The 23,801-nt window shown below is 41.4% G+C and overlaps 1 protein-coding gene across 1 annotated transcript in view; it reads left to right on the forward strand.

Moving 5' to 3' along the window:
• LOC309614779 (uncharacterized protein C8orf89) overlaps positions 1-23,801 on the forward strand; it is a 181,828-nt gene that overhangs the window by 81,974 nt on the left and 76,053 nt on the right. Inside the window, exon 8 of the mRNA XM_082363626.1 lies at positions 2,122-2,573. The gene's annotated coding sequence lies outside the window, so the exon portion shown is untranslated. The remainder of the gene's footprint in view (positions 1-2,121; positions 2,574-23,801) is intronic.

Below are 23,801 nucleotides of genomic sequence, written 5' to 3' on the forward strand. Positions count from 1 at the left end.
TGAAAATTCCAACCCTCTAATCAGGTGGTTGGTTGCCCTGGGATCCAGCCCTCCACCCACCTCCCCTTTCCTTTGGGGCTTTCCGAAAGTCACCTCATTAACATAAACTGGGGTGTGGTGGAAAGCGGCTAATGAATAACAAAAGATGCTCCTTTCACCTTTATTAGTCTGGAGCTGTTTCAGGAGCCAGGGATGAAGAACAAAATATATACTTCTTATTATATCACAATGTCACAATGGCAGAGTATTCAATTAATGGTTTTCTGAAGGAAGGAAGGAAAGAAGGAAGGAAAGGAGGGTGGGAGGGAGGGAGGAAAAAAGGAAGGAATGAAGGAAGAAAAAGAAAGTAGAAAGGGAGGGAGGGCAGGCAGGTGGCAAGATCATTATATACCAGGAAGAGAATGCTGGTTTGGGCATTTTGTCAAAACAAACAAACAAACACGGTGCTACTGAAGATGAAGCTATATCTGATCCTCAGTTTCCTCATTTCTTTCGTGAGGATTATCACAGCTAACTGCATTTGTTTGTTTGTTTATAAATATCCATCAAATCCAATAATGCCTGTGGAAGTACTTTAAAAAACAGACTGATATGTACATGAAGTACTTTTTTAATTATTATGATCAAACCAGCTCACTCGTTTCTGTTTTCAATTTTTCCTTACGCCACCCTTCATTTGACTTTGGGGTGAAAAAAAAAAAAGAGAGAAGACTCAAGAAACGAAAATTCGCATGTTCTCCAGAGGTCATTAAAACTAGCTACTAATCTTTTCCCCTTTGGCTGAACATTCTAAATATGACACCACTTCCCCAAATGCAAAACATTCATTATTGTAATGATACCTTTATAAAGGAAACACTCTCTGAATGACATTAGTCCAAAATCTTAAAGTACTTGAAAATCTTCAAGGCTTGAAAATGTTTTACTGGCTTGCAAACGCTCAGACCTTCTGTTTATCATGAAAATAGGGATGATACACCTTATGGTTATCTGTTATCTACAGCAGCAGAGTTTTACCTACACGAAGCTTCATTCTTCTACGCCCCTTCCATACTAGTCAGTTCTCACTTAATCATGGACTCATCCCCTTTGAGGTGTTGACTGTCTCTTTCCTCTTCCTGGGAGGGTTTCAACTGCAGACATTAGGGCCACATCACAGGAGGGCTAGGACTGGAGGAGAGATTGCCTGGATCTCTGAAAGAATATAAGCTCTCTATGGAGTCTGTGTTCAAAGTCAAGTGTGACTTTTGAGCTTATCTCTTTTTCTGTGTTTCACCCACATTTCTGTTCTGTTCCCTCAGTGTGGATAATTGAGATTTAGCCACATTTTAAATTCCTCTTCCCCCATTCATTCCAACCAGAATTCCACCCCTGCACCTTCATTGAAACTGCTCTCAGTTGCCCAAGTCACTGAACATATTTTAGATCCTGGGAATACAGAGACAAACAACCAGGCCCTGCCCTTGAAGATCTTGTTGACCCTGAATTAGAGACACAGGTAAACAAACATTGTTAAGACATAATAAAGGCTTGGGCAGGTGTTTGGGAGCACAGAGTGCATCTACTGACCTGTCTGTAGTGTTTGAGATGGGTGGGCAAGTTCTCTTGACATTTTCACTTCTTTTGGTTTCTAGAATAATGCCCCTTGGGTTTCCCTCTCTCTGGTCATTCCCAGTCCATCTCTTTTCATAGTTTCACTTCCTCTATTCATTCTGTACACGTTGGTAGCATTCAGGTGTCCAGACCAAGGCTCCCATTCTTATTCCCCAGGCTCTCTTAGGACAATCGTATCCATAGTTCTGACCTCATGTGTCCCAATAAGTTGGTGACATCCACATTTCTATTTTCCAATGTGTACCTCTCTCCTTAGCTCCAGATTTAATTGTCTGTGTTCACCTGAATATCAACAGGCATCTCAAACCCAACACATCCCAGTCTGAACCCAGCATCACGAACCTTCTACTCTTCCTCTGTTTCCAATTTCAGTGAATGGCACCACCACCACCTCACCCCTTCCAGTTAGAAACCTGGGAGTCATCCTTGGCTCACACAATAACCAAGTCCCACAGGTTCTGCCTCCTTATTGCCACCATCATGGCTCACCTTCACTTTATCTTCCAGGCTTGGTGGCAGGCATTTGGGAGAGTCTTCAGGAGCTATGGTGCTGGTGACTGCTTATTTCCAAGGCTGGCCAGCCTGATCAGCAGATATGCTTGTCTTCTACTTGGCTTAAAATCTGGCAAGTTGGGGCTTCCCTGGTGGTGCAGTGGTTGAGAATCTGCCTGCCAATGCAGGGGACACGGGCTCGAGCCCTGGTCTGGGAAGATCCCACATGCCGCGGAGCAACTGGGCCCGTGAGCCACAACTACTGAGCCTGCGCGTCTGGAGCCTGTGCTCCGCAACAAGAGAGGCCGCGACAGTGAGAGGCCCGCGCACCGCGATGAAGAGTGGCCCCCGCTTGCCGCAACTAGAGAAAGCCCTCGCACAGAAACGAAGACCCAACACAGCCATAAATAAATAAATAAATAAATAAATAAATAAGTTAAAAAAAAAAAAGAGAACGATGAGGCTAAGTCTTTCCTTTCTACAAAAGAGCGGAGATGTTAGAAAGGCAGCTATTTGTTATTAATTTTTCCTAAGGCCACTTCCAGCTGAATAGCCCATCATTCGTGTAACTGGCCATTCATCTAATGGATGTAAACACACAGCAATATGCCTGCCCACTGGCCCAGGCCTGCTGTGGTCTCAGGTGGTCACTGTAGCACAGATGAGCCGTGCCACACGCCTGCCACACCATCCACAGAATCGGAGTCCTGCTCCGTACAGCTTTCTGAGACCAGCGCTCAGGTGTCTCCTTCCCCTGTGCCCCTAATAATTGGGTCATCACCTGGCCATGCTTCTTGGAGAGAAGCAATTTCATTCTGGATCCATGATAACGTAATTAGACAGTGAAAGGGGACCTGCTCTCGGCGGTGTCCTACTCCCCAGCTCTTTAATTTTTTCCTGATATCTGTTCTTAAATGCCCTGTTATTAGCAGCTAAGCCATAAAATGGAAAATAATCTTAATCTTTTCCTTAAGAGGAATGGGGAAAATATTACTGAAGTGGAAAAAAATGATAGAGGAATGACTTCAAATTGCTTCCAATGTTTGGGAAATTCCAGCCAGGGCAGAGTAGAAGGTATTTGTATTATTTTTTACATTCAAAAAGTTTAAAAATAAACAAAGTCTGTAACATTTTGAAAGAAATTTCTATGCAGAGACTATAAAGACTGGACCTCCAGTAATGTTTTTTAGAAACCTGAATCCATAGCAGTGTGTGGTGGGAAAAAGGGATAACATGGAGACTTCCCTGGTGGCGCAGTAGTTAAGAATCTGCCTGCCGGTGCAGGGGACATGGGTTCGAGCCCTGGTCCGGGAAGATCCCACATGCCGTGGAGCAACTAAGCCCGTGAGCCACAGCTACTGAGCCCATGCACCGCAACTACTGAGCCCACACGCCACAACTACTGAGCCCACGTGCTGCAACTACTGAAGCCCGTGAGCCTAGAGCCCATGCTTCACAGCAAGAGAAGCCACCACACGAAAAAGCCCGCACACTGCAACGAAGAGTAGCCCCTGCTCACCGCATCTAGAAAAAACCCGCGTGCAGCAACAAAGACCCAATGCAGCCAAAACTATAAATAAATAAAATAAAATAAATTTTTAAAGGGATAATATGTTTGCAAAGATACTAGACTTCTCATGGTGTTTGGGTTTAAGTTAGTTATAGGACTTTCTTATTTTTTTTATGCATTGCAAAATTGGCATAGAGGAAAACTAGACCCAGGGACCTGAAAAATTTTCTCTAGTGAACAAATAATTCCACACAATTTATATAATAATGAGTCAGATTAACAGTTAATTTACCATTTAAGTGAGCAAATTCCAGTCCCTGAAACAAACATGTTCTATAGATTAAATAAACAATTCCCTGTTTTACATGCTTTGAGATTAAAGTTTACATTCCAGAAATTTTGTACTTAAATTTTAGGACCATCCTAGACAGAAAAACCCATGAAGAACTTGTGAATATTTCAGGAAACTTCTTGTTTCTTCTTAGGAAACGTAGCAATGGTCATGGCCCATATCATTCAAATATAAATAAGACATTTTCCCTCTGTCTGATTTCTTTGTTCTTTATACTGCTGAGATTATAGGGATGAAAAGTTGTTCAGCCCACCTGTCTATTAATGGCTAGTACTTGACATAAGAGGATTTTGCCCCCAAGACATCCAGTTGATGCTAACCTATAATTTCTTCCAGTTTTAACCAAGACAGAATCAAAGTGTTTATGTCTCTATTTTATCATCACTGTGTTTAATCAATAGTTGTATTTGAAAGTGACCTTTTTTTCCACTACAAAAATGATCCTTCCTCCTTTTGTTTCTTCCTTTCTTCTTCCATTTCTCCCTCCCTCCCTTCTTTCTTTCTGTCTTTTCTTCAACAAATATTATTTGAGCACCTAATCTGTCATAATTATAACAGATTAGATGTTGGAGATGAAAGAATCATTCAGACACAGTTTCTTACAGAGGAGGTGAGTACAGTGGAGAAAGCAGATATGCAAAGAGAAAATCATAAAAGAATATAAGTGCAGTGACTGAGACATATACAAGGAGCACAGACAAAAGCCAAAATAAAGGGGGGGTTGAAGATCCATCAGGGACTGCCTTCCAGCAAAGTGAACCTGAGTAGGTGAAGCAGGGTGTGTGTAGGAGAGAAGTGTGCTCAAGGCTTTCTGGTCAGTGAGCCTAGGCCAAGCAAAGACTAGAAGTCTGAAATGAGAGTAAGGTTAGAGAGTAAAACCAGGTCATCATATCTAGAGTGTGAATTGTGAGACAGGAAAGAATAAAATGAAGTTAGGGAATTTGTCAAGTGCCAGATCATGGAGACATTTCTGTGCTGTATTAAAGAGCCTGGATTTGATTCAATAAGAAAAGAGAACAGACTTGTGGGATCCAGGATTGAAGGCAGAGAAAGCAATGAAGAGATGATTACAGTGGTCCAAGAGAAGTAAGAGAAAGTGAGAGCCCAAACTAGAGTGGTGAGGAGGGAATAGAGCCGAGAAATATTTAGAGAGTAAAATTGGCAAGCGTAAATGATTGTTGGACATGAGGGGAAGGAAAGCTGTGGGTGGTATCTAAGATAGCTACCAAGTTTCTAGTTTGTGTGACAGAATAAAAGGTGTGCTACAAACTAAGGGCAGGGTGGGGCAGGGCGGGGAGGCAGATAAGCTGGTTCAGAAAGAAGCAGAGTGAGCTGCATTTTGGACACTTTGAGTTCAAATGTCAGTGGAATATGGGGTAGAGGTGTCCAGAGGCAGTTGGGTGTATAAGTCTGGTGCTTGAGAGAAGGATCTGAAGAGGTAGATTTTTGAGTTATTGGCATGTAATATGTAGTAATTAACACCATAAGAAAGAATAAAATCACCTGTGACTGCTCTGGGAAATTACGTAGAATAAGAGAAGCAGTCAGCTAAGGAAGAGACCTTAGAAACAGCAACATCTAAAGGATGGCTAGAGGGACTTCCCTGGTGGTCCAGTGGCTAAGGTTCCATGCTCCCAGTGCAGGGGGCCCGGGCTCGATCCCTGGTTGGGGAACTAGATCCTGCATGCATGCCGCAACTAAGAGTTCACATGCCGCAACTAAGAAGTCTGCATGCCTCAACTAAGACCCGGCACAGCCAAAATAAATAAATAAATAAATAAATAAATAAATAAATAAATAATATTTAAAAAGAAATAAATAAAGGATGGCTAGAGCAAAAGAAAGCCCATGAAGAAGACAGGAAATAATGGTAAGAGGAGCATGAAAACAACTGAAGAAGACATCACTGTGAACAGTACGGGAGGGAAATGTCTCAAGGAGTGAGAACAAGAGTATTCAATGGAGGAGAGGTCCATAAAGTAATCTGAAAAATGTTCATCAGCTTTGACAGTTAGAACTTCATTGGAGAGAGAGAGAGAGAGAGAGAAGAGTAGGGAAAGCATTATTTCATTCTTTCTTATGGCTGAGTAATGGCAGAAGTCACACTACAAGGCCTTGAGGGGGAAACTTAGAGTCGGTGAATGTAGATTACTCTTTCAAGGAGTTTGCATGAGAAAGAGAAGAGAGAGAAATTTGACAGTAACCAGAGGGGAACATGGAGTTGAAAGAGATGTTATTTTTCTCTGAGTCTGAAAGAATCTTCTTTAGAGGAGGCTGAAGGGGAAAGTCACTAAATAGAGAAAGGTTTAAAAAATTCAGGAGCTAGGCTAGGTTGTTCAATGGAAGCAGATTTTTGAGGAGGCAATGGGAAGACATTAAGGATACAGGAGGAGATTTTGATCTTGAACAACTCTTCCTGACTCATCCTCTGAGACTGGCATAGGTAAGAATGGGTATGGCTGGAGACAAATTGGCAGCGAGGAGAGCAAGAGGTTAAAACAGATTGCCCTTGAAGATCTCTGTTTCCTCAGTGGAGGTCAACAGCTGAGAAAAGAGGGCTTCGTGAAGAAGCCTGTGGAGAGTGGTGAAGGCTAAGGACCATCTTTGAGAAGTTGGGGGAGGGAGCCGACCAAGGGCAAGTGCAACACAACCAGCGTCCGTCCTCAGAGTTGTGTGACTTTTCCCCAGCAGCACCGAGCAGACTGGGTGTAGCCTTAGAAAGAGGAGTTATGACCTGGATCTAGGCTTGGTGGGCACCAGCCCCAGAATTACAGTAAGTCCCCTACGTATGAAGGAGTTCCATTCTGAGAGTGCTTTTGTAAGTCCAATTTTGTTCATAAGTCCAACAAAGTTAGCCTAGGTACCCAACTAACACAACTGGCTATACACCGCTGCTTTTACACTTGCTTCCAGACATCCTGGGCTTGAAATAAAGATACTATACTACTGTACTCTATACAGTACTGTACAGTAAAGTACACAAAAGCACAGCCACTTGTAGTAGATGAACGCAAGTGACAATGTACGCCAGACACGTGAACTAACTTACGTGATTGAACATGTGAACGCACATTCGCATCTTTGAAAGTTTGCAGCTTGAAGGTTTGTATGTGGGGGACTTTCTGTACAGGGATGCTAGGGAAAGAGAGGAGAGAGAGATGCTCACACTATCAACAATGGGGTCCAGGGACTTCCCTGGCGGTCCAGTGGTTGAGACTCCGTGCTGCCACTGTAGGGGGTGCAGGTTGGATCTCTGGTCAAGGAACTAGGATCCTGCATGCCGCATGAGGTGGCCCCCCAAAAAACCCCAAAACAAAACAAAAAACAAAACAAAACAAAAGAACACAATGGGGTCCAGATGGAGAAGAGAAAGAAGAGATACCAGGAAGGAGTTCATCAACTGGGAGAAAATAGAGGGCAAAGAGACTAGAGATTTTTGAGGTTGAAGAACTGGTGTGGTAGAAATGAGTTTTTGAGAGAGCTACATTGTGCAGATAGTAGAATGTTGCAGCTTAAGATTTCTGATATGAAAACAGTTCTACTTTTGATAATAAGATGGCAGGTGTGGTCCTAGAAATATATAGATATAGAGATAAAGATCATTAAAGTTAAAGAGATCATTAAACTGAGAAAGTATGGAAATGTCCAGGCAAGGGCATTATATCTGCAATGTACATGTAAGTCTCCCAGGTTCATGAGAGGAGTTGAGTGTAATGGGAATCTGTGAACCATCTCTGAAGACTTTAATGATGGTAATTACTAATCTTCACTGGGTGCTTATGTGTTTCTAGGCACAGTTCTAAGATCTTTGTGTGTACTTAAACCCTATGGGGTAGGTATTGGGTTGGCCAAAAATTTCATTTAGAAGATGTTACAGAAAAACCCAAATGAACTTTTTGGCCAACCCTATATTAATATTATCCCCATTTTATAGATGAGGAAACTGAAAGATTGAGTTAATTGCTCACATGCACAACCTTAGTAAGTGGTGGAGCCAAGATTTGAACTCAGGCAAGCCAATTCCAAGATCCCACGCATGTAACTAGTAGTATATTATAAGCGATGAGTTGGCATCCAATTCTTTTTCTAGTAATGCTTATATCCATCCCTCTTCCTCATTCTCACTATTACTTCCCTGCTTTGGATTCTAACCACCTCCCACCAGGACCACAGGCAAGCTGCATGCGGGCCCTCCCACTGACTCCTGGCAAATAGCAAAACTGCCACCATGGTCTGCCCACATCACTCTTCTGTGCCTGGTAAATCTTTCATGACTCCCATTTCCTTACTGGATCAGTCTGAATTCCCTTGTTCAGACTTCAATGCACGCTGCAATCTGATCCCCATCCTCATTTCCAAGTTGTCTCTGACACTCTACTAAAAGACCTTCTTACTGCGGCTCCAGGGCCCAGCACAGTGTCCCACACTTAACAGGTACTCAGTGATTACCGGGTGATGAGGAGCTGGTGGATAACAATGATTTACATTTTTTTAAATAAATATAATTTTATATATGTTGGGACTTTGTTTTTTGTGTATTTTTTACTTAAAAAAAATTTTTTTTCGCCGCACCGCCCTGCTTGCTGGATCTTAGTTACCCAACCAGGGATCAAACCTGTGGCCCCGGCAGTGAGAGTGCCGAGTCTCAACCACTGGACCACCAGGGAATTCCCATGATTTACATTTTTATGGAAGTTTAGGGTTTATAAAACAATTTGTTTTGCATATAGTCTCATTTGATCTTAGCACTGAGAAATATGGCAGGTCCTATTCTCCCCATTGATGGAAGCTCTTGACAGCTGAGAAGGAAGCCTTTATCCTCATAAAGGAAGAGGATCTGGAAGAAGGACATTAAGACAGTCTGCATCAGCATGTTCTCACCCTTCAACACACGCAGCCCGTCAAGGGCTACCCATTTTACATACGGGGAAACAGAACCATTGAGAGGATAAGTCATGAGCCAAATCAGAAAAAGAATATGAATTTTCTGCTTCAGTCAATGGTACTAGATAGTGATATTACCTTAGATTTGGCAATTTCATTCATCCATCTCTATCTGATAATAAATAGCTCCTTGAAAACAGAAACTCACTTTCATTGGTGGATCCCCAAAGCCTAATACAGCATCCTGTTAACAGAAAATTCTCAATAAATATTTGTTGAATGAAGAAAATAATCTTTATTTACATATTGGATTATTAATTCAATTCATTTTAATTTACATTTACTGAGTGTCTAGTCCCCTACTGGGTAAAGTTCTAAAGAAATTTTTAAAATATGGCTGCATCAAATTCATTTATCCATTCCTAGTTTTTCACAAATAAATCAAAAGTAAAATGCATATACAAACGAGCACCAAATCCTTACTGGTTTTTGAATTGATTTGAATTTGATATATGTCCTCTGCCAGAGGATGTTATGTTCTAGGGTAGACTAATGACTATTTAGAGTACAGTGTAGGGCTAACTCTTATATCATACCCTGCCCTCAATCCCTACATGATTGGAGCCAATATTAGTACATTTCCCTTATATTTATCTACAGTTTACAAAGCATGTTCACATTCAATAAATTATCTAAACTTCTATGGAATAACTATGATTATCTCCATTCTACAGATTCAACCTTCATTCAACAAATATTTACGGAAATAAGCCAGATACTATTCTAGCTACTAGGTTAAGAACTGAGTACAAAGTTCTCTACCCTGATAGGACCTAACATTCTTGCAGGGCAGACGGACAGTAAACAGAGAACGAAACAGTAGATAATGATAAAGGCTATGAAGACAATGAGATGGTGATGTGACAGAGAGCGACTGGTGTTGGGGAGAGGAAAGGCTTCTCTGAGGAGGTCACAATTGAGCTGTGTCCTTGATGGAGATCAGAAATCAGTCACAGGAAGATCCCAGGGAATAGGGTTCCAGACAGAGGGAGTGGCAAGTTCAAGAACTTCAAGGTGAAAATCAACTTGATAGGCTACTCAGTACTCTGTAATGGCCTATATGGGAAAAGAATCTAAAAAAGAGTGGATATATGTATTTGTATAACAAATTCACTTTGCTGTACACCTGAAACTAACACAACATTGTAAATCAACTATACCCCAATAAAAATTTAAAGAAAAAGAGAGAAAGAAAATCAACTTGATATGTCCAAGAGACACAAACGAGACCAGTGGAGATGAATGAGATGAGACTGGATAGGAAGGGACCAGATCAAGTCGCCCTCCTAGGTTATGACAAGGCACGGTTGGATATTATTCTAGTTACAGAGGAAATCCGTGGAGGGTTGTAAGCAAGCGAGTGATTGCTGGGGGACATTTATCTATGGATTCCTCGTGCTCCTACATGCTACATGTTTGAGGTCCTCTGAGCAAAGGCATTTATAGCCATTGTTTGCATGAGGAGGGAGACATTCCAGGATAGCAAAGCTTAGAGATGTCTCTCTTTTTCTCTGGAGACATCCCAGGGTAATAAAGATAACGCTCTCTTCTTTTGCTCCCTGGAGGAGCTTAGCTTACATTCCAAAGTAATAAGTAATCTCTCTCTTTAGAGGGGAGGATGGGCAGGTTACCAGCAGCCCTATATAAAATCAGATTTTCCTAACGTCAGAGTTCCTCTCCTCTGATATACCCCACTGCATGTGCAGCTATCATCCGGTCCTTGTCACGCTGGCGAACCAAAGCGAGATATTGCTCTGGCTGCTGCTTCTGCTGTAAGAAATGGTCTTTGTCTCTGACCCAGAGATACAGAGGTCTTGTGTCTTCTGTTGGTATAAACATAAACCTGTGATGTGGTAGGCTAACTTGTTAGCTTGCAAGTGGGGTAAAATCTCAGACCCTCCACAGTTTCTGATTTATTAAGGACCTAATACAATTTTCTCTGGGAAAGGATTTTATCATAAGGAGACTGAGGGTTAGAGAGCTGAGATGCTTTGCCTGAGATGAGGTGGACCATGGTTCTCATTTGGACTTCCAACACAAGGAAGCTTTTTAGGTACTTTTTTAGTGCTTTTCAGAAGAAACCATCTTGGCTACTCTGAGTTTCTCTTCTGAACCCTCCAGGTGTGTCATCATATAGTTTGTGTTCATAGATTATTCATACCAATCTTCTGAAGGAGGGCTATATCCTCAAAAGGTGATTCAAATAGGCTCACAGACATAGAAAGAAAACTTACTGTTACCAAAGGGGAAAAGGGGGAGGGGATAAATTCAGAGTTTGGGATTAACATATACACACTACTATATATAAAATAGATTAACAACAGTGACCTTCTGGATAGCACAGGGAAGTAGATTCAATATCTTGTAATAACCTATAATGGAAAAGGATCTGAAAAAGATTATATATATATAGTTGACTAAAAAAAATGCACAATGTGAGAGTTGTGAGTTAAGTTCTTTTTTTAAAAAAATAAATTTATTTATTTATTTATGGCTGTGTTGGGTCTTCGTTTCGTATGAGGGCTTTCTCTAGTTGCGGTAAGTGGGGACCACTCTTCATCGCGGTGCGCGGGCCTCTTCACTATCGCGGCCTCTCTTGTTGCGGAGCACAGGCTCCAGACGCGCAGGCTCAGTAGTTGTGGCTCACGGGCCCAGTTGCTCCGCGGCATGTGGGATCTTCCCAGACCAGGGCTCGAACCCGTGTCCCCTGCATTGGCAGGCAGACTCTCAACCACTGAGCCACCAGGGAAGCCCCAGGATTCTTTTTAAAAAGAAGAGTGAAGCTTGATGGATTCCTGTTGGAACTGAGTTTACTAAGAAGAGGAGTTCATATAAAGCAGTCCTCACATTTTGTGAAAACAGCGTCTGAAGATGCAGCACAAACCTCCCCCCCCCTTCCCTCTGTGGGAGACTGGACGCTCCCGCCCACGTAAGGCGGAACCGCCTTCCTCAGGATGCAGGGCTCAGCTGGTGTAGACGGCTGTGTTCGTTTCATGTCACCTGGAAAGAGAGAGCAGTCATACAAGGAAGACTCTCTGGAGGCCTCTTTTTTTGTTTTTGTTTTGACTATGTGTGTTGAACACAAAGCAAATGGCACCCTTGATTGAACTTACTATTTCCAGTTCCTACTGAACATCTGCTCTCGAGTAAAGAATACTGTTTGGATACAAAATCAAAACAGAACAAAAGTCCATATTAAGGAGGGGAAACTTGTACCTTCTTTTGCTGTGTCCTTTTCCCCCTCATTGATCTCTGAAGTCTCCTGAGGTCTCAGGGTTTACATATTTCCATCATGGACTCACATTTTCAAAGGAATTTGTCACATCAAAATTTGCTCTGCATTAAGCTGCCACTCGCCGCAGTATTGTGCCCTATTTCCGAAATGCAGAAACTCCTGAGAACTGATCCTTTGGATAGATTACAATATTCTCTGGGTGGCCATCAGGGCAATGGTTCTCAACCTTTTGTACTGAACATCTTACCAGTTGCTGGAGGAAACAACCTTGTTTCTATCACTGTAGAAGAAAAATACTTCTTTTTTCAAAAGAGTATTTCCACATTGACATGCATTCTGTCAGTAGTTTAGAACTTGTTATGAAAACACTGCATACCACCCAACTACTTCATAGGACCAGCTTACAATCTGTTGATGCCAGATTCGAAGGAATGACACCTTGGAAATAGGTGTTTGGTCACAATGGCTTTAGGTGAGTGACATTTGATCTAAGCAACTTGTAAAAATGTTAATCTCATTTATTTTAATACTGGGACTCTCTAAGAAATTTCCTGGTAGTAAATTTGTGTAGGCTGCAAGTGTTGTGATCTTACATGCAAGGTCTTGCTTTTGTTGTTGCTGTTGTTGTTTTAGTTCACAGCAGCTCTATTCACAACAGCCAGGACATGGAAGCAAGGTAAGTGTCCATCAGCAGATGAATGGATAAAGAAGATGTGATACATATACACACACACACACACACACACACACACACACACACACAGGAATATTACTCAGCCATAAAAAAGAATGAAATAATGCCATTTGCAACATGGATGGACCTAGAGATTATTATACTAAGTGAAGTAAGGCAGACAGAGAAAGACAAATATTATATGATAGCACTTATATGTGGAATTTAAAAAGTAGTACAAGTGAAGTTATTTACAAAATAGAAACAGACTCATAGACATAGAAAACAAACTTATGATTACCAAAGGGTAAGGGGGGGGGGGAGGGATAAATTAGGCATATGCGATTAACAGATACACAACACTATATATAGAATAGATAAGCAACGAGGATTTACTGTATACCGCAGGGAGCTATACTCAATATCTTGTAATAACCTATAATGGAAAAGAATTGAAAAAAAAGGAATGTATATATATAGATATATAACCGAATCACTAAAAAAAAAGACATAAATGACATATAACGTTGTATTACTTTAAAGTGTACAACATAGTGATTTGATATATATATATATATATATATTGCAAAATGATTACCAAAGTAAGTTAACATACATCATCTTGTATAAATACAAATTTTTTTCTTGTGATGAGAGCTTTTAAGATTTACTCACTTAACTTTCAAATATACAATACAGTATGTTAACTGTAGTCACCATGCTGTACATTGCAGCCTTGGAATTTATCTTATACCTAGAAGTCTGTACCTCTTCACCACCTACACCCATTTCACCCACCCCCTGCCCCCGCCTCTGGGAACCACCCATCTGTTTTGTTTCTATGAGTTTGGGGGGTTTTTTTAGATTCCACATATAAGAGAGATCATACAGTATTTGTCTTTCTCTGTCTGACTTATTTTACTTAGCATAATGCCTTCAAGGTTCATCCATGGGTGCAGATATCTGTTCAACATAGTGTTTTTGTTTCCTTTGGATATATTCTTAGAAGTGGAATTGCTGGATTCTCAGTCTGGATTTTAGCACCAACCTTAATTCAGTTATTTCTAAAGATTCTCCAACACTAACTTCCTTACACAGTGTTTGCTAATGCCAAATGAGTAGAGGAAGTGGTTCTTGAAAATAAGATGATTCACAAGGTGGATAATTCTTGGGCAAATATTCAAGAGCTGATTTATCATCTGTATGAAAAGAACAGAAAGCAATGAACTGAAATCAACAATTGATTTGATTTATGGCATTGCGTGTTTAGCATGGTGTTATGTACGCAGATATGATATATAGATATGGTAGATTTGGAAAAGGAATTTAAACAATTAAATAACATGAAGACACAGAACTGGGCTTGTTTTCCTTCCAAGTATTTTATTTTACCATGATCCAATGCTTATTGACTCAAGACACATGTAAAGGAAACATGTCACTAACTAACGTTTTCTAATGTACTCAGATCCTCCAACTTTTAAGTCGAGAAGGGAGGAGACAAGGGGCAGGAGGGAGGTGGGAGGAGAAAGATGAGGCAACTGATAAAACTTTGAAGGATATCTTCTCCATCATCATATTCAATTGAATGTTAATCTAGGGGGAAAATTATGATGAAATTTGGCTCTGTGAGTTCAAAGTACATTGAATCCTTTTATAGGACGTAAATCAGCACAAGGTTCAACTTTGAAACTCCTGCAGAGAGGACTGGAATATTCTGAAAGCCCCTGAGTGCTTATCTAAGTACCCTAAGTACCTCCCTCCGACTCCTCCCCCCTTAAGACATATCTTCACTGATTCTGGTCTTAACATTTATTTTAAAACAAAAACAAAACTTTTCAGAAACCAATCCATGGGGGCTAGTGTTGTCCACAGTCCCCCACAAATCACGAGGGTCACCAGCAGGGTGCCAGCCCATCACGGTGCTTAACATATGGATCATTCTGGGTGCGCCTTCACTGGATTCCGCGATGCACGCAGAGCTATCTGCTGTCAGGCGGACCCGCCCAACCTGACTTGGGATGTTGTCATCGATAGGATGGATGCTCATAGGTCTCCTCCAGGGTCAGGGTGGGTCTGTCCCTCACCTGACCAAGTTATGATAGCATTTCTTTAGGCATTTTGCTAAGTGCACAGAACATTCATACCATCCAGGGTTGGCTGTAGACTCTCACGGGTGGAAGAGGATGTAATTCACCCCTCCGACATCAGTCAAAGCTGTGTTTAACTCACCTGTGTCAGTGGACACATCAAGTTTTCCAGGCAAACATCTCCACTTTAATAAGGTCCCCTGCAGGTGGGATCCTTACCTGCCTCCACTGTTTTCTCATACCTATCAGAGAGCCCAGCACATTGTAGACACTCAAGACATACTGACTGATGGCTCTTACAACTTCCTTGTTAATAGTTTAAAAGCCAGCAAGCCCTAGGTTTAAGAAAGCTCCAATCATCCCACCTGTATTTATTGGGTGCTGTTTCAGCGGCAGGGACCTCACTGAATATTAGAGACGAGATGGTGAGTAAGATGCGGTCCTTGCTGTTAAAGAATTTAAATCCAGTTTCCCTGCTATTCAGCCCAAATATTTCTGGCTTTATCTTTGTCTTATTAGTCAGGATGCCCTGCACAAGGAAGGGCCTTATTCATTCTCAAGACCTACCTCTTGCTCTTCTTACCCTGAATGCCCTCCACCTGCTCCCCTCCCATTGGGTGCCCATGTTCTCACTCAAAAGCCCGATTCAGGTCCCTCCCCTCCACAAAACTCCCCTGATATCACCCCTCCCACTGCTCTCCCTTCCCCCACCCCACCCCCATGATCTTTATCACATTATGTTTTCACAAGAAACAGGGAGTTTAATGACACCACTTTATGTGGTTTTACAGTGTTTCTCGAGGCTTGTTTTATTTCCCGGTGAGAATGGTTTAACTGTGAATCTTTTCCCCTACTTCTTCACCTCCCGTGGTGCTCACATTGTTCTGAGTACATGATTAACGTTCAATATATACTTGATTGGATAGTGTAGTCTATTTCTTCTTGTTTTATTAGTATATATAGAGACCATTCAGACTATCTTATTAACAATAATCCGTCACAGACTTGAAGACTATGGTTGCTCCATTCCTCTTTTATCTTAGATCACACAGCCCCACTTCTCTGCATAATTCCTGCTGGATCTCATCTTCTGCTTGTGACTAGAGCTGCATTCTTGGAAGTATGTTCTCTGGAACATCACATGAAAAAGTATTCTGTGGTTAATTTGAGAAACTCTGTTCTGTTTGTTTACTGTGGCTACTCAGCTCCTTTAAAACCTTCAGGTATATTGTGAACTTTCTAAAGGTGGGTCTGGTGTGCCATTCTTAACACTTAGAAGTTTGGGTCTTTATTTTCTTTGTAATTACATTTAAAATTTTAGGCAGTATCAGTCATTGCTTTACTATGAAAATGTCTTCAAAGTTCTCACTTCCCACCCCCCGATTTTGTGACATTATTTTTTTTTTGTTAGGCAGAGTTCATAGCATTTATATCCATTTTGCAACCCAAAATACCCTAAATATTTGTCTTAACTATATACTTAAATGGAGCAAAGTTCAACAATAGTGTTTTTGTTATGGCTTTTCCATTTCTGTGTTCTTTATTTTGATTTATTTTTCAGATACCTGAATTTCATCAGATATTTTTAAAGCAGGGATCAAAAAACAATATTACCTGAGTTATTTCATGTTGAGATTTTTTTCTTACATTTATTCTCTTTTTTTAAAAAAAATATTTTTTAGTATCTAACTTTTCCCCTTGTAGGTGATTTTCTTCTTCTTCCTGGATCCCTAGAGATTTTAATTTGTGAGTTTCAATAACTTAACCAGAGTGTATCTCATTTTGATTGTTTGGTATGCATTTTTCTTGGCATATGGTATGAACTTTTGATCTGCAGACTCAGTTTATCCTCCAATTCAGGAAATTTTCCCCATCTAATATCTTAGGATATTTTTACTAATCCATGTATCAGACTGTCTAATTCAGGGATACCATTTATTCTTATGCTGGAACATCTTTGTCTTCTATAGTTATCATATTCTAATTGCTTTTATCTCTTTGTATTTGTCTTTGTGTTCATAGTGTTTATATTTCAATCTTCTCTTTGCCAGCAATACAAATTTCAGTCATATCTACCTACAATGAGTATTTATTAGGCTCCTATTGGATTCTAAGCATTGGGCTAGATGCTCTACCATAGTGCCAGCTGTCTGGTCTGAGACACATTTTCAACCTGTCCAAGTCAAAGTCTAAGTACAAAGAATTCCACCCATCTGAGGTGGATCCTCTTGGAGGATCCTCTTGTCTAATGGAGTGAATCACCATGACTTACATGGAAGACCCAGGTTCCTGAGAATTTTATACCAGTGGAAACACTCCCAGCTTGGACTGAAAGGGACAGAGAGATTATGAGATGAAAGAAGCCTGTTGGTCCTCCAAAATCCAGGACACAGGCTGATAAAGCTACTCGGCTACAAAGACATGCTACAAAAAGGAAGGTATGACCTAAAGAGCAGAGCAGTGAGCCACAGAGAATTATTCCAAGGTCCTGAAACCAAGGGGAGTTTTGAAGCCCAGCTGGATTTTAAAATTGCTTGAGATCTGGGATTCCTTTTTTTCCTTCCTTTTCCCCTTTTTTGAATGAGACCATCTATAACTGCTACCCTATGCCTGTCCTACCATTGTATTTTAGGAGTAAATAGCTTGCTTCTTTAGCTTTACAGGTCCACAGATAGAAAGAAATTGTGCCCCCGGATGGATTATACCCAGAGGCTCACCCATACCTTATTTAGATGATTTAGATGGTGAGATTTGGGACTTTTGAGCCGATGAGATCTAGATGAGATTTTAACTTTGAGTTGATGCTGCAATGTGTTGAGACTTAGGGGGACCTGGGAAGGAGTTAATGCGTTTTGGATGTGGGACAGACGTGGATCTTTGGAGGCTAGAGGGGTGGACTGTAGTGGGCAGAATAATGCCCTCCCCAAGATGTCCACATCCTAATCCCTGGAACCTGTGGATATGTTACATGACATGGCAAAAAGGTATTAAGTCTGCAGATACAACTAAGTTTGTTAATGAGCTGACTTTGAGATGAGAGAGTCATCTGGATTTTCTGGGCGGGCTTAATCTAATCACATGAATCTTTAAAAGTGGGAGAAGGGTCAGAGGACCTGCCATCTCAGGACTGGATCCACTGTCCCTAGCTTTGAAAATGATGGAAAGGGGTCATGAGTCAAGGAATGCAGGCAGCCTCTAGAAGCTGGAAAAGGCAAGGGAACAGTTTCTTCCCTAGAGCCTCCAGAAAGGAATGCAGCCCTTGCTGCATAACACCTTGATTTCAGCCTGATGAGACCCATGTCAGACTTCTGACCTATAAAACTGCAAGATAACGCATAGGTATTGCTTAAGCCACTGCATCTGTGGGAATTTGTTGCAGCAGTGATAGAAAATGAATATGCTTTATGTGCATAGGACCGCCTGGCAGGCTGAATAAACTCCAGATTGCTGGGGCTCATCTCCCAAAGCTTCTGACTCAGTAGGTCTTGATTGAGGCCTGATAATTTGCATTTACAGTAAGTCCCCTACATATGAACGAGTTCCATTCTGAGAGCAAGTTCATAAGTCCAATTTGTTCGTAAGTCCAACAAAGTTAGCCTACGTACCTAAATAACACAATCGGCTACATAGTACTATAGTGTAATATATAAATAAAAATAATATATAAAAAACAAACACAAAAAATAAAGAAAACATTTTTAATCTTACAGTACAGTACTTTGAAAAGTACAGTAGTACAGTACAACAGCTGGCATTCAGGGGCTGACATCGAGTGAAGAGACCAGAAGAGTTACTGACTGGAGGGAGGAGATGGTAGGAGCTACTGATTGGTGGGAGATGGTAGGGCTGAAGGATCGTTAGCAATAGGAGACGGAGGCCAAGCTGCAATTTCACTCATGCCTGACGTTGATGGCACAGGTTCTGGTTTCTTGATGGATTCAATTCTATCTACCCTCTTGAAAAAGGGATCCAGTGATGTCTGGGTAGTAGCTCTTTTTTTCTCGTCATAGATGACACGGACTGCATTCTGAACGGCTGCTGCAAACTTCGTGTACTGTTCTACATTCGGGTCCTGTGCCTCAGAAACTAACAGTGCCTCCTCAAATAAAGAAAATCCCCTTGCCATTTCCTGCGTTGTGAATCTCTTCGGTTCTTCACTTATTTCTTCTTCCTCTTGTCTCTCTTCGTCCTTTCTCTGGGCATGTTCGCATCTTTGAAAGTTCACAACTTGAAGGTTCGTATGTAGGAGATGTACTATATGATAAGTTCCCAGGAAATGCTGATGCTGGTAGACACTTTGACAACTTCTGCTTTATCTCACTGAAACCCTAAACTGCAGCAGGTCATTCAGCTTCCGAAGTGTCCCGTTTTATTTATTTGTACCCGTTGGCTTGAGAAATTCGCGAGTGAAAAGAGGACTTGAATGTATGGGGATAATGAAGGAATGATTACAGTAGGCATGCACACAGCAGTTTGTAAAAGTCACTTTCATTCCCTGTGGCATGTGTTTGGGGATAGGCCCGTATCAGAGAGATCAGTAGTGACCCATTCAGGAATGTAATTAGACAGCTCAACAACAACAGTACAAAAAACCCAATCGAAAAATGAATAGAAGAACTAAATAAATATTTCTCCAAAGAAGACATATAGATGGCCAGTAGACACAAGTTGCTCAACATCACTAATTATTAGAGAAATGCAAATCAAAACTACAATGAGGTACCACCTCACACCGGTCAGAATGGCCATGATTTAAAAAGTCTATAAATAACAAATGCTGGAGAGGATGTGGAGAAAAGGGAACCCTCCTACACTGTTGGTGCGAATGTAAGTTTGTGCAGCCACTATGGAGAACAGTAAGGAAGTTCTTCAGAAAACTAAAAATAGAACTACCATATGATCCAGCAATCCTACTCCTGGGCATATATTTGGGCAAAACTATAATTCAGAAAGATACATGCACCTGTATATTCATAGCAGCACTATTCACAATAGCCAAGACATGGAAACAACCTAAACATCCATCAACAGATGAATGGTTAAAGAAGATGTAGTACATATATACAATGGAATACTACTCAGCCATAAAAAAGAATGAAATAATGCCATTTGCAGCAACATGGGTAGACCTAGAGATTATCATACTAAGCGAAGTAAGTCAGAAAGAGAGACAAATACCATATCACTTATATGTGGAATCTAAAATATGGCACAAATGAACATATCTACAAAACAGAAACAGACTCACAGAACAGACTTGTGGTTGCCAAGGGGGATGGGGGGATGGGGGAGGGATGGACTGGGAGTTTGGGGCTAGTAGATGCAAACTATTACATATAGACTGGATAAACAACAAGGACCTACTGCATAGCACAGGGAACTGTATTCAATATCCTAATATAAATCATAATGGAAAAGAATATAAAAAAGAATGTGTATATGTGTATAACGGAGTCACTCTGCTGTACAGTGGAGATTAGTACAACATTGTAAATCAACTATGCTTCAATAAAAATAAATTTAAGAAAAGAATGTAATTAGGGGTAACGACATGTGTCTGTGTTATGCTGTTCATGGTACGGAGCTGGACCCCATAGTCCCATCACTCACCGTGACCACAATCCTCCGCGTGGAGCTCAATGAACAGCGACTCCAGAATGACGATATTGATCTGGACTTTCAGCTGAGCTCAGGACTTACTGCATTCTCAGGTTTCACCCGTGTCTGGGATTGTACAAATTCTTCAGCTTTTCTCACTCTAAGTTGGGCCTTTCAAAACTCAAAAATAGTTCTACATGCTGAACGGAGTCCCCGAACGAACGCCAGGCACAACAAGAGTGGCTGACGAGACTTCTTATGGTCGTTGGGCGTCCTCATCTCACTTTGAGAGCAGGAGCTGGGGAAGAATGGACAATTGTACTCTGAGTTATTTTTCAAAGCACGTTCACATCTTTCATCTCATCCTGTCACAAATATTAATGACAAAGTCAGGGAGGGAATCCAGGTTTCCTGAACCTTAGCCCCATGTTCTGTACTCCTTCTGCTGCTGCAACATTTTATCTCTGTTCTCTAGATCCATGTCCAGAATGCTGTCCCATCATCAGCGAGAGAGACAGAGACAGAGATAAAGAGAGACAGAGAGAGAGAGACAAAGAGAGACAGAGAGAGAGAGAGGGAGAGACAAATAGAAACAGGAAGACAGAGAACAAAAGGAGTGAGGGAGGGGAAGGAAACAGAAAATAGAGAAGAGGAAGAAAAGAGATAGAAAGCAGAATAGAAATAGATAGTGGAACACCTCAAGGACAATGGGGAGCCATAACCCTCCATGTCCGTGAAGGGGGTTACAGGCGTCCCCCGGTACCTGCTGGGGACTGGATTCAGGACACTGCACTCCCCCACACAACCCCACCCTTGCCTACCACCACAAATACCCAGATCCATGGATGCTCGAGTCCCTTATACACATACCTACAGAGGCGTGGTACAGCCGGCCCTGGGCATTCACCCCCTCCTCTTCCTGGTTGGCAGGATCGGAGACAGCGTGTGGGCAGGTTACCTGCACTGTCTATAGGCTGTACTCAGAGTCACATTGGGGGAAGGATGAGCTAAGAAATGACAAGGACACCCTGACCATCCCTGGGCTATCAGGGTCCCATAAAGTCCCCAAGATTATTCTCAGGTAAAACCAGAGGGAGACAAGAGAGAACAAAAACTGGGAAAACAACCCTCCCCATTCTTTTTCAGTGTCATCTTAACGATTATAAGATTAAGATCATGAAATCTTTCCACAAGGAATGGGGGTCAACGTAACACTACTTGAAAGGTGAAATGACATTTTTCAGAACATAAAATAAGACCAGTTCCGTAAGCATGCTGTAACAACTGCCAATTTGGCCGGTTGGGGGCCGGGTGGGGGGAGGATGGCAAAGTGGGAATTCTTATCACATGTTATGGGATGCACTGTTTTGTTTTAACTCTTAGCATCTAGAAGCATCTCACTTTGTTTCATCCTCATCTATCCTCCTCCTATTCTCTGTGCCCACAAGGTTGCCTCTTGAGGTCCCTGGGCCCCTGGCACAGCAGCTGGTGCATTGCAGGTGCTCAGTGGATGGGGGAGGGGTAAGAGGCAGGAAAATTCTGCTCCAGGGAAGGGCTAGTGCCAAGGGTGCTTGCCCTTTTATTTGGAGGAATATGGGAGTCATGGGTACGATGGATGGTTAGAGATCATCACTTTAGGGTGCCTCAAAACTCTGAAATTCTATAATTCTTATGTATTTAGAAAACTTCAGCAATACCAATATCTGCACCTGAAAAAACACTTATTAGAGATTTACGGTAGGGACTTCCTTGGTGGTGCAGTGATTAAGAATCCGCCTGCCAATACAGGGGACAGGGGTTCCAGCCCTGGTCCAGGAAGATCCCACATGCCACGGAGCAACTAAGCCCCTGTGCCACAACTACTGAGCCCACGTGCCGCAACTAATGAAGCCCGCGTGTCTAGAGCCCTTGCTCCACAAGAAGAGAAGCCACCGCAGTGAGAAGCCTGTGCACTGCAACGAAGAGTAGCCCCTGCTCGCCGCAACTAGAGAAAGCCCGCACGCAGCAATGAAGACCCAACCAGCCAAAAATAAATAATAAATAAATAAAATTTAAAAAAAGATTTGTAGGAAATGTCTTTGTCAGAGGCTTATAAATAGCACTATTATTTGTCTTGAACATAAGTTCCCAATTTTCTATTTTTCTTATTACTTAAATTCTATTTCAATAACGCAATTGGAAACCATCATCCCTAATGACTCTTACTATTGTCACATCTTCACAAAACTGAAAGAATTTTAGAATCCCAAAAGAAAGTTAGCTACTTCAAATGGAATGAATACCAGCAAAACATAAACTGCCTCTACCCAAGGTGCGTATTGAAAAGTATAAAAAGTTGGGTCTTTCTGGGAATTCCCTGGCGGTCCAGCAGTTAGGATTCCGTGCTTCCACTGCAGGGGGCATGGGTTCCATCCCTAGTAGGGGAACTAAGATCCCACATGCCGTGCGGTGTGGCCAAAAAAAAAAAAAAAAAGTTAGGTCTTTCCAATCTTTCTACGATATCATCTATGAATTCATAAGCTCTGGGGGAGCATATTAAGTTTAACAAATGGTTTCCCATGGTGATAATGTTTGGCTGTAAGCAAAGGAAGAAAAAATAGCCTGAAGTTCTACAGAGAAAAGAGCAAGAGATGAAAAGGAGAAAATAACATCACTGTGAAATAAAAAGAAAACTTGAAAAATATTTGATCAATTATCATTGCTTTGTAGAAAACAAAACCCCAAATATTCAGTGTCACCAATTTTGCAAGATTTTCCAGCTTCTATATTCTTGAGGAAGAGAGCTAGGGGCTTGATAAAAAGAGTGTAGCACACTGCAGAAACTGAATTCACACTGAAGCAAAAAGCACCCAGACTTATCCAGGAATTTCCATATCTATCATAGTTCCTGGAGGCTGGAACCTGTTCAGAAATATTACATGTGTTTCACAAAGGAAGTTGAAAGAAATAACATTCCACATAAGAAGTTACATAAACTCATGTTTCAGCTAATTCTTCAAAATCTACTTTCAGTCATACTATTAATTAAGTATGATGGCAAAATAATGACATTTGATATATACAAGGACTCAAAACTTTTACTTTTCAACTACCTTCTGAAGCATTGCTTATGGATGTCAAGAAAAAGAGAGGCAAAAAACCAAAAAGGAAATCCAACACATTACTGCAGAGGTAGACATCTTTGATATTTGATAGCACTTTATATGAACCCACGGATGATTTGCTGATTATAAATGGGGAAGAATATCTTTACAGGGAAGGATAAAGTTCTCATCACTCGAACCCACTGATCA

This window comes from Balaenoptera borealis (genome assembly GCF_965194805.1).
Source record: "Balaenoptera borealis genome assembly, chromosome: 17".
NCBI lineage: Eukaryota > Metazoa > Chordata > Mammalia > Artiodactyla > Balaenopteridae > Balaenoptera > Balaenoptera borealis.